The 12249-nt window shown below is 48.4% G+C and overlaps 1 long non-coding RNA gene across 1 annotated transcript; it reads right to left on the bottom strand.

The window, feature by feature from the left end:
* Positions 1–8080: 8080 nt before the first annotated feature.
* On the bottom strand, positions 8081–11818 carry LOC129019177 (uncharacterized). The gene is made up of 2 exons (XR_008495531.2): positions 11735–11818; positions 8081–9669 (listed from the first exon to the last, which is right to left on the bottom strand). It is a non-coding gene; the product is annotated as an uncharacterized LOC129019177 (long non-coding RNA).
* Positions 11819–12249: the final 431 nt, after the last annotated feature.

The raw sequence follows: 12249 nt of genomic DNA, 5'->3' as shown, positions 1-12249 counted from the left end.
GAGAACCGCATTGTCTCTGGGGCAACTTTCTGGGTAAGAGAAGGGGTTAAGCCTGCTCAGGTCTTGGCCTGTTTTGTGTTGTTCTTTGTATTACTCAGGGTTTTCTAGAGGGACAGAACTAATAGGATAGATGTATATATAAAAGGGAATTTATTAAAGAGAATTGACTCGCATGATTACAAGGTGAAATTCCACAATAGGCCTTCTGCAAGCTGAGTAGCAGGGATGCCAGTCCAAGTCCTAAAACCTCAAAAGTAGGGAAACAGACAGTGCAGCCTTCAGTCTGTGGCCAAAGGCCCAAGAGCCCCTGGCAAACCACCGATGTAAGTCTGAGAGTCCAAAAGCTGAAGAACTTGGAGTCTGATGTTTGAGGGCAGGAAGCATTCAGCATGGGAGAAAAATGAAGATGGGAAGACTCAGAAAATCTGCTCTTTCCATCTTCTCCTGCCTGCTTTATTTTAGCCATGCTGGCAGCTGATTAGATGGTGCCCACCCAGATTGAGGGTGAGTCTGCTTCTCCCAATCCACTGACTCAAATGTTAATCTCCTTTGGCAACACCCTCACAGACACACCCAGGAACAATACTTTGCATCCTTCAATCCAATTAAGTTGACATTTATTATTAACCATCACATTCTCCTAGGACTATGGAGGCCATCCTACACTACACAGTTGAAAATCTTCCTATTCAACCACTTGTTTCCCTTTGGTTGTTCTAAACCCTTCAAGAAAATCTTATTCAACTTCATGTGGCATAGAGAATGAAGGGCTGGGGCTGAGAAGGCAGGGCGCTCAAGCCACTGTCACCCTCAGCTCTGCTGGGGTACCCAAGTGAGGACATGGATTCTGGAGAGGAGGAGGAGGAAGGGGCAGCCACAGGGCTGTGGGGGCAGCCCCTGGAGGGTGACTGGATTTCATGTTTGGAGTGGAACCCACTTAAGATGTCTTCAGTCGACTCATAAGGGACCCCAACAAGTCAATTAGCAGCTGTAAATAACTTACAATGCTGAGCAAGCTGCTGAAATGGGCAGAGGAGTCATCAATTTGAAATCTTGGAGTGGGAGACGTGCTGATACATGGTTGGCAGAAAAGCCACTGAAGTGCATCTTAACAAATGGACCTCACTTCTGGCGATGTGATAATGAGCTTAGTGCATAACAGGAGTGAAGTGAACTAGGGTACCTTTCTGTCTCTTTAAAGCACTTAAGCCTCTCCATAAAAATCTCTCTCAGGGAAAACCAGCTCATTTTATATCCACGTATTGTGGTTCTATCGGCTCTTATGTTTTTCCTGGTGACAGCATATATCAAGTAATTATTAATAGCTCAATGTCAAGTCAGGAGGAAGTATTGATGTGAAGAAAGCACTTTCTCAATTGCTACCAGCTTTGGAGATTGAAATTGACATTAAGCCTTCTAATTCCTTGGAAGAAACAAATAGAAATCTATAAAAGAAGGTTTATTGGGGACTAAACAAAGAAACGGGTTGGGAGAGAAAAACTAAAACCGTAAATGAAAAGTGGTGGAGACAGATGTTTCCCTGGGCAAGAGGATGCTGTGGAGGAGGATGAGGAGCAGCCACAGATCCTTTGTGGATACCTGATGCAACAGGATTGGAGTTTACCACTCATTCACAAGGGGACAGCAAAGTATTTCACAGCCACAAATGGGTGTTGTTGTCATGGACATCAGCTCTAACCTGAGGTCTTCTTGATGGAGTTTCACCAGCTTACGGGTGGGACTTGTCCACATTAATCACACAGCACAGGTGGGCTGCTTCCTCTGCTCACAAAAGGGGGATACCTAGAGTCACATGGCAAAGTTTACTGATCTGGGAAGGTAGACTGGCATTTTGGTAGACTGGCATTTTGGTAGACTGTCATTTTCCTGAGGTCTGGGAGGGAATTCTGCTGGTCCAGAAATGATTTGGGAGCAGCGAGGCAGGAGGGGACTGTCAGAGGCAAGAATACGCCTCCTGAAACCAGGGGGTCTTTGAGTGCGGATTTTACAGGTGCTTAGGTCATTACTGTGGCTGTTTGAATAACGCGGACTGAGATCCCAAGGACATCCACGCTCCTCTTTTGCCTCCTTGCCTCTCCACATGCTGGAATATTCTCCCCACCTCCTCCACCAGGCAGGTGCCCACCCATCCTTCAGGGTGCTTCCCATTTCTCCTTTTCCCCTTCTCTTTTGAGAAGACCCCTGGTCCCCTTCTCTGCACTCCCCTTAGCCTTGGCACATAGCTCCGTCATTGTGGACACAATCAGCGCATGTCCTTCCTTGAGACGTGAGGGGACCTCCATGTCCCCACCACTCAGCTTATTGCCCAGTGAGTGTCAATGAGTGACCTGTGATCACCATGGGATTCTCACAGATCCCTGACCATCTGGGAATAAAGAGAACTTGGAGGTGAATGTAAAGAAGAGCCATGAGGCTAGTAAGTGGATTGCGTCAGGGATGGATGGAGGAAGCAGCTCACTTGTGCTGTGTGATTAATGTGAACAAGTCCCACCCATAAGCTGGTGAAACTCCATCAAGAAGACCTCAGGTTAGAGCTGATGTCCATGACAACAACACCCATTTGTGGCTGTGAAATACTTTGCTGTCCCCTTGTGAATGAGTGGTAAACTCCAATCCTGTTGCATCAGGCATCCACAAAGGATCTGTGGCTGCTCCTCATCCTCCTCCACAGCATCCTCTTGCCCAGGGAGGACCCAGGAAGAAAAGCATGGGTGACAGAAGGGGATGATCAAGTTTAGATTGGAAGGGCAGGTATTTTTACCTGTTTAGTTCACTTGTATACACGCAGTGCCTGGCACATTACAGATGCCCAATGAATGTTTTGCATGGATGTGTCCAACTTACCCTGCAGAATAAGGAGTTTGAGTTGAGTGTGGTGAAGGATTTCCTTGCCACAGTTATTACTGGGCTCTGGAATTGATCATGAAATTCTATCTCTGGAGGAAGTCAAGTCCCTGGAGGAAGTCAAGTCCCTGGAGGCAGGCTCTGCTTAATAAACATTTCCTAAGGGCTAGAAAGTAAACAGTTTATTAAACTACTGGGGCACTGGGTTTCTTAAGCTACTAGGGAGACTGTTTCCCCAAGCTGGCGAACCATGAGAACTCCCACAGAAACGTTTTAAAATGCACATATGTAGGTTCCATCTCAAACCTCCTTAATCAGTATCTCTAGGGATGACTCCAGAGTCAGCATTTTTTTTTTTTTTTAAGAAAAGCTTCCCCTGCCATTCTGATGATCAGCTAGGTTGGTTTGCCAAATTTTGGTAGAGAAAAATAATCAACTGGGATATTTTGAAAACTAGTGCTAATTCAAACAGCTAATACTAATATACTTTTGGTATAGTTCTTCATCGCCAGGGGGCCAATGTTACACTAGTAAACTGAGGCAGGCCCAGCTAGAAGTAGGCGAAAAATGCCCCTTTCACAACTCTGCCCTTCACTCTGCCGAATACTCCACAAAGTGCATATTAATTCCCATTATCAAGGACTCCCCTCTACAAAAGCAAACACTGCATTTCAGGGAGAGTCAATTGTTATATAACACACCTGGATTCATTCCCTATGGCTGTAACAAATGACCACAAATTTAGCGGCTTAAAGCAATAACAATTTATTCCCTTACAATTCTGCAGGCCAGAGCCCAAACTCAGGTTCATGAGGTCGAGGTGTCAGAGGGCTGGTTCCTTCTGCAGGCTCCAGGGAGAATTTCCTTCTTGCCTCTTCCAGTGCCGGGTGGCTGCCCCTGTTCCTGGGCTTGTGGCCACCTCACTCCAAGCTCTGCCTTCATGGTCACACCTCCTCCCTCCTACAAAGACACTTGTGATGACTTTTAGGGCCCACCTGGATCATCTCCGAATCCTTAAGTTAATCACATCTGTGAAGTTCCTTTTGCTATAGAAGGCGCTGTTCACAGGTTCCAGGATGAAGATGTGGGCATCTTTGTGGGGGGTCATGATCAGCCGACCACTCACCTTAGTCTGGATGAATGAACCATGCAGACACTTGGCAAGTTACTTGACCTCCTAAATGTAACAAAAATCAGCTGTGGAGAGTGAAGGTGCATTTTTGTTTGAAGAGAGAGAACTGCAGAGTGAGGTGAGCAAAGGCAGCGTCTCCTGTGTCTGCCAGAGGTGAGTGAACCCCGGGGTCTGAGAAGCAGAGCGAGGCTGCCTGTGGGTTGCAGGGAAAGGGCAGGAAGGGCCAGGCAAGCACCACCTGCTCCTGTGGGAGGCTTTTAGGGGAAAGGGTAAGGATTCCACACCTGCCCTGCCACCTCTGTGTCCGATTGTGAGCACTTTGGGAAAGAGACTTTTAGACATGTGTTAGTGATTAACACCATTGCTGTAACCGGTACACAAAGATTGTGCCTATACCAACGTATCAAGTTCCCAAAAGGAAACACTCAATTTTCACTTTGTTTATTTTATCCTTTTAACCTAAAGCCATGCTGTTCTGAGAAACTTTCTTCTCTGCAAAAGCAAAATTTCACTAACGTGAACCTGAGAGCGTTTCTAAGCTTCACAGCTGCAAATATTAACATGGAGACTAGCAGATTACAAATCACCCAGAGCTTTTGACAAGGTCTTTAAGGAAGGTCGAAAGGAAGGGGGTATTTTTTAAACATACCTCAAGATTCCAAATAGAAAGTTCCTGAACTTAAATAACGGTCTTTTTAAAAAAGAGACATTCTTTTCCTTAAAGCACGAGTAAATTATGATGCTTTTGTGTTTGCCACCAAATGAAGTCATTTAAAATGAAACACTTTTAAGCTGCTCATACTGGGAACGGGCTTGGAAATGAGTGGGTGTCCCCTCCTCTGGGTGTGTGGGAACGCGTTCTTTCTTTGCGAGCCTTCCAATGGGAGAATGAGCCCTGTGACCTGTGGCAGGTGGCCAAGAGGAGAGCCCTAGGGAGGGTGTCTCTGTGCAGGCCTTGGAGACCACAGCAGGATCTCAAGCCACCCTCTTCCATTGGGGTCGGAAAGGAAAACGCCAGGACGATGACACCTGCAGCCCGTGCCCTGGGAGCCAGGCTCTCCTCCCTCAGCACATGCCCGGCACTGCTGGCCTCTGCCTTTGAATGTAGGAGACTTACTGCCGGCGTGGGGTCTGTACCATGTCACAACTTCAGATGGAGAGACCTGGAGAAGAGCCAGCCTTGGAGGCTGACAACATATAAGACACATGGACTGCTGGTGGTCAGTGGTTCACCTTGGCAGAAATGCAGACTCCTGTGTTTCTGAGCTCTGTATTTTGCAGAAACACAGACTCCAGCGTTTCAGAGCTCCTTCCGAGCTCTGTATTTTGTTGGTTTTTGCTTTATTAAGTAGGATCAAATGCCCTCAAACTTCATAAGGATCTGGAGGCAACAATGCATAGTGCTGAAGGGCACAGGCGGTTCATGCCACATCGTCACTACCTAGTGCATGCGTGCCTTGGTTTCCCTGTTCGTGGGTCAGATGTGGTCAGCTCTCAGAAGCACTGGGCACAGTGCACTCAGTGCCTGAGACTAGGCTTTATTTGTTCCTGAATCCTTAGCACCACACACAGTGCCTGGCATATAGTTGGTGCTCAGATGAGTGTTTATGGAGTGATTGTGTGATGGTGTTTTTCTAACTAGAGCACTCTGTGATTGATAGAGGATGATGCTTTGATGATTGCTGCTCAGAAAAATGCTGTGAACATTCGCAGGGCTTGACTCTCCTATTTAGGGATGACCACTATAAACTTATCTCCACGGCTACATGGGCAGTTATTCTCCTTACACAACACGATTATATTAGAAGTATTAATTCAACTCAAACTAAGTACTGTAGCCATTGTGGGAGGAGCAAGGCAGTGAGGAGACGCACCCAGCCCAGATTCAGCTCTAACATGGGGGTGCTGGGCACCGGGGCCCTGCCTCCCGGCTGCCCCCTCTGCCCATAGCTCTGGCTCGGGTCTGCCCTGGGGATTCACTTGAAGGGAGTCCTCACATGAGGAGGGTTGGCATGGCTCCAAGGCTGAGATATTCTGGGAGATTCTTGCAGTGTGAACAGGACTTGGTGGGAAACCGTCCGCCCTCTGGCTCAGCATAGGGGCTGTAGCATCTAGAAAGCAGCCCTGCGGCCAGACACCAAAGACAACAGCAGAGAGGGCCCTGGTGTGAGGCGTGACTCCCGCCCAAGACAAATGACTGGAATCAGGGGAAGAGAGCAGGCGAGGCTGCGAGGGTCACAGAAGAAAAACATGGTAGGGTCGCTAGGACCCTACAGAGAAGAATGATATTTGAGGGCTTAAGTGTAACAATTTGCATCATTGGAAAGGAATTTTCACCAATAGCAGGGGTTTAGCCCAGTCTGCAGAGCTTCAGCGAGGCCCTGTGTATTACAAATGAGTGTGACCCACGAAGACACAGGACTTTGCCTAGGAGTGCTTTATGAGTATTTCAGAATGTTGTCTATACTTTAAGAAATAAAATTGTACCTTGGAGGGGAAAAGTCTGCGATGTGCTGATGCTCCGCCCGACCAGGTCCCAGAATGATGGGCCTCCACCGCCCACCATGCTCTGAATGGCACAAGCAATACTTAAAACCAGCATTTACAGAGGCTGTTTCCCCCAAACACCCCTCAACAGCCTGCCAAGAGCTTCCGTAAATTTAACTTCCATGAATTTCAATCTCAATCCTCCTCTGGCATCCATGAGGCTCTGTCTTTGAAAAACTTTCAAAGGCTCCATCTCTGCATCCTCCCTCCACCTCTCTCCTGTCTTCTCTTTCTGGCGATTCTAAGGTGGACTTGCATCAAACAATACACAGAGCCCAAGAGGCCTGTGCTGCAGCCTCTCTGTTTCTCAGAGTCTGTGGAGCACCGAGGCCCCCGCTGCATTGTGCTGAGGCCACCGCCTCTGTGAACACCCACTAAGTCCAGGTGCCTCCTAGCTCTGGGTGACAAAGGCAAGGAGACACTGTCCCTGAGCTGGAGTACCTCCTGGTGTAACTCAGGTGACCTGGGCCATTCTTTAGGAAAATCTGTGACCCAGAAATGATTTCTTTCAAGACTATGACCTGTCCCAGATCAGGTGCACCCCCTTGGTTATAAAACAGAACATGAAGATGCTTTGTTTGTCTCTTGTTTTCGCTTCCCCCCAAGCCAAACAGTGTTGACATCAGTTATGCTGTGCTGCTCCCATCTTTGGAACCATGCGTGTTCACTTTGTTCTCATTCCTTCTAGTCTGTGCCAGCACTTTGATCAGCGTGACACAGGAGAGCTGATTGGAATGCAGACAGCTTAGGCTAAATGAGCAGAAGGAGGCCAGGCGCACGGTGGCTCACAACTATAATCCTAGCACTTTGGGAGGCAAAGGTGGGTGAACCACCTGAGGTCAGGATTTTGAGACGAGCCTGGACAATATGGTGAAAGCCCATCTCCACAAAAATACAAAAATTACCCAGGCATGGTGGTGTGCACCAGTAATCCCAGCTACTCAGGAGGCTGAAGCAGGAGAATCTCTTCAACCTGGGAGGTGGAGGTGGCAGTGAGCAGAGATTGAGCCACTGCACTCCACCTGGGCAACACGGCAAGACTCTGTCTCAAAAAATATATAATAATAATAATAATAATAATATAATAATAATAATAATAATAATAATAATAAATGAGCAGAAGGAGAGGGTTCAGGATGTAAATAGCTGTAGACAGCCACAAGAGCATTCTCCAAAGTTGAAGTTGCTCTCTGTCTGGGATGAAGCCGCCCTATCGGGGCTTCATATCCTCTTCCCCCTGTTAATCCTGGAATCCTTATGCTCCCTCCAGCGGGGAGGACCTTCCTAAGACAAAAACCACAGGATGGCAGGTCGTCTTCCCTTTGCACGCACGGCACCAGGGTTGTGTTTGAAAACCCATGCCTGTGCAGAGAGAGGATGGCTTGGAGCCACACCGCTTCCAGCCATCCCAGCTGGGAGCTGCGGACCAGGGCTGTTAGGGCAGGTGTCCCCCAGGGCTACAGGGGAAAAGCTGGTCCTTCCCAACTGTCTTCAGGGGCGTTGGGACTAGAATGAAAGCAGCCACCACATCAGAGATTTGTTCATAATTCTAGTTCTTTTTTCTTTCAAGGCCCTGTGTAGATATCTGCAAAAGAGGACTTGAGGAAGTCAGCAGAGGGCTTTTGGTGCTGGCAGCAAAGTTGTTGCTCTTTGTTCTTCATCCACTGCCCTCCTGGGGGTCCAGGGTGAAGGCAAACAGCTTAGAGCCACTGAGATGAGGGTCCTGGGAAGATCAGCAGGCATCTCAGTGTGAAGGCACCTCAGGTGGAAGGGCCTGCTTTAGGGTGAGGATGAGACCAGGGCCCTGGGAAGGCTGGGAAGCTAAGGTGAGACCAAGCAAGGACAGATGGGGTGAGGAGGGGCACAGACCACCTGCTCCAACCGAGATCTGTCCCACAGGCTCAGGCGTGGACTCCCTTCTCACACAGAACCTGGTAACTCAGCTCTAAACGCGGCTGAGAGAAAGTGCCGCTGCACCTGGCAACCCAACTCCTCAGTAAGGAGGGGGCACTTGGACACGGGGCCAGGCCCCACGCACCCTGAGTGCCAGCAGGTCTCGCCTCATGGACCCCCACTTGACTCTCCTTGGACAGGGATGAATTGTCAGTACTGCAGTCGCGCAGGCACAGCGAGCTCCCTGCCGCAGGGGCAGGGGAAGCCGATCCAAGTCCACTGTTGGAAAACACTTTCAATGGCTCTGTCTCTGTACCCCCTCCCCCTCTCTCCTTTCTTTCTTCCTTTCCTGGGTTCTACTGCCCACTTCAGTGACCTGATGGGCTTCTCCTCTCTCCTCCCGGGTGAGTTTGTGAGACTGTCACGTGGCAACAGGCGGGGGGCCCTGCAACCAAAGCTCTCATTAATCCTGTCGAGGGGGGATCCACCGTGCATTGCCCACTGTGGAAGAGAAAAGGCGTCCAGTGTGCTCAGCTCCTGTAACTGGACACCCTCCAGGGTGGCTGGCCACCCGCGGAGAGCTACTTGAAGCTATTTGGGTCATCAATCAGATGAAACGGGGCATTATAGTCCAATGAATGGCAGACTGAATAGACAGGAAAACAGTTTCGCTAGAGTCCCAGAAGGGACAGCACCCAGAACGAGCATCTAGGCCATCGCTCAGCTGTGGCAGGGTCCCCTCTGCCCTGTCCCTGCTGGGTCATCCTTTCAAGACTTCGATTCTTCGAATGTCTGGGAACTTGCTGCCCTTCCAGGAGGCTCACTGGCGTCTTTTCACTCATTCCTTACATTTAGTTTCCACCCGTTCATCTCATCTCACCACTGAGGTTGTGCAGCGTAATCCCCTTTCCTCCTCAGCACTCACTTGAAAGATGCACCAAGGCAGGGGCTGTGGACACAGACCTCGGGTGAGATGCCCAGCTTTGCCATTTTCTATCGAGTGATCACAGGCACTTGACTTTATCTCACTGGGTCCCAGGCTCTGCACTTTAAAATGCGGACTAAGTACATACCTACTTCCAGTCAAGATCAGAGACACAGAAAGTAGAGGGTGGATGCCAGGGCGGGGAGGGAGATGGGCACCCGGGGCTGAGTTTCAGTTTTGCAAGATGAAGAGAGTTCTGGAGATGGGCGGTGGTGAAGGTTGCACAACGGCACGGATGTATTCCATCCTGAAATATACACTTAAAAATGGTTACGATGGTACATTTTACTTCAAATGTATTTTAGCACAAAATGGTAAATTTTAAAAAGGAACAAAAGCTATAACATCTACTTCAAAAAGTTATGAGAATTAGAGATGACGTCTGTAAAGCATGAGCAAGGGGCAGCTGTCTGCTGTGTGGGCACCCAGGCGGGGCCAGGCACAAGGTTGGATCCTAAAAATGGAAGGAGAGGCAGAGATGACCCCTTCCACCATCCAGGGAAACGCAACAGCTCTCAGACTCGAAGCGCCCACTGCTAGCACCAGGACGTAACATCCTTGGGTTTTTCTTTCAAGCTCAACTTGGTTATATTATGAATTGAGAATTCCAGTTCTGCCCCCATAACCCCCATGGTGGATAGAGCTGATAGGGAGATCAACCCCTCACAGAGTGGCCCTGCTCCAAACACATAAATATGCTCCATAAAGTAACAAAATATTTGGAAATTCAGATCCTCGCTTCAAATTCCCTAGCGCCAGAATGAAGGCAACTCCAAGCCACAGCTGAGAACCAAGATGGGAACTCAGTGGACTGTGAAGCACTCAGAGCTCTGCCTCCACCTGCCTGGAGGAAGGAGTTGAGCCCACAGCTGTCCTCTGTCCCCTGCCTTATGCCCCACACTCCGCACAGAGCTGGGATTTGTCATTCATGAGGGAGCCAGGAGGATCGCCCCAACTGTGATCTGGGAGTTAGAAAAGTCTGCCCATCTGACGGTGGACACAGCTCAGAGGCATCCCTTCCACGCCAGGCATGGAAAAAGCATTGGCGGAATCCTGGGCCATTTGAAGGTGTGGGCTTTGAATTCACACTGCCTACAAGCTGAGAAAAGAACATGGGAAACTGGCCCAGAGATGAGGAAACCTGGGAGCTCTGCGGATGTCCCACGCCCCAGGGCAGGTGCACATCTACATATGGAACTAGCTCACACTGAAGCCAAGTATTACACATCACGTGGGGAACAAACTGCTTGGTGCCAGTGGCTGGATGTAGCAATGAGAATAAAGCACACCCTGGAAGAATCTGGAGGAGATGTCAACAAAACTGTGCTTGAAGTCTTAAGAGAGGAGAGGGGATGAAAAATGTACAGGCAAAATTAAAAAGGAATGAGTAGAAATTCTATTAACAAATGTGGTTGTGATCATGAAAACTCAACTGATGCACCACACAGTAAACCAGCCGCGACTGAGAGCATATGCAAGCAGGAAGGCAGGTCTGCAGAAGCCACCAGGAACATGGGACAGGACGCGGCAGAGGGAACTGCAGGAGGGACACAGAACAGCGTGGGACACGAAGGGAAAACTTCCAACACATGCCCAGAGGAAATGTAAACTGGCTTAGACATAATCGAACCCAGAGCTTCCTTCAGAGGGAAGGCATGCAGAGCATGGGGAAGACAAAGTATTTGAAAAAATAAAGGCTAAAAATTTTTAGAATTTTATTTTTTTATTTTTTTGAGACAGAGTCTCGCTCTGTCGCCCAGGCTGGAGTGCAGCAGTGCAATCTCAGCTCACTGCAACCTCCACCTACCTAGTTCAAGCAATTCTCCTGCCTCGGCCTCACAAGTAGCTGGGATTAGAGGCCCCTGCCACCACGCCCAGCTAATTTTTTTTTTTTTTTTTTTTTAAGCAGAGATGGGGTTTCACCATGTTGGCCAGGCTGGTCTGGAATCCTGGCCTTAGGTGATCCACCTGCCTCAGCCTCTCAAAGTGCTGGGATTACAGGCTTCAGACATCATGCCCAGCCATGTTTTAAAATTTAAGAAAGACTTAAGTCTTCATGTTGAAAAGCATGTGAGGTCCAAATCAGGAAAAACAGAAGCAGCCTCACACTTAGACTCATCATAACTATTAAATATCAAAGATAAACTTCAGAGAAAAATAGCACATCTCTTACCACGGAATGACAATTAGAGTAATACCAGATTTCTCATCGGCAAATACAGGCTGAGTATCCCTTACCCACAATGCTTGGCACCAGAACGGTTTCAGATCTTGACTTTTTTTGGATTTTGGAATATTTGCATTATACTTACGCATTGAGCAGGCGTGGTGGCGGGCACCTGTGGTCCCAGCTACTTGGGACGCTGAGGCAGGAGAATGGCGTGAACCCGGGAGGCAGACCTTACAGTGAGCTGAGATTGCACCACTGCACTCCAGCCTGGGCGACAGAGCGAGACTCCGTCTCAAAAAAAAAAAAAAAAAAAAAAAAAAAAAAGCCAAAATCCTCCAGTGAGAGTTTCTTTGAGTGTCATATCCGCACACATAAGTTTCAGGTTTTGGAGCATTTCAGATTCTTGGCTTAAAGATGCTCAACCTATATTAAACACCAGCAAATAACTTTTTTTTTTTTTTAATGAGACAAAATAGCTCTCATCCTCGAATTGTATACTCAGCTAGATTATCCTTCAAGAGTGAGGGTGAAATAAAGATATTTGCAGTCTAAGATGTTTGCCAGGCCATTCCCTCTGTGAAAGAATGACCAACGGGTGTATCCAAGAAGGGGACTGGTTTCTGGGAGCAGTGAGTGAGAGAGGCACACAGGAAAAAA

The sequence above is a fragment of the Pongo pygmaeus genome, chromosome 17, assembly GCF_028885625.2.
Source record: "Pongo pygmaeus isolate AG05252 chromosome 17, NHGRI_mPonPyg2-v2.0_pri, whole genome shotgun sequence".
Taxonomy (NCBI): domain Eukaryota; kingdom Metazoa; phylum Chordata; class Mammalia; order Primates; family Hominidae; genus Pongo; species Pongo pygmaeus.
The sequence above is the reverse complement of the archived record's forward strand: the minus strand, read 5'-3'. Positions and strand labels throughout refer to the sequence as shown.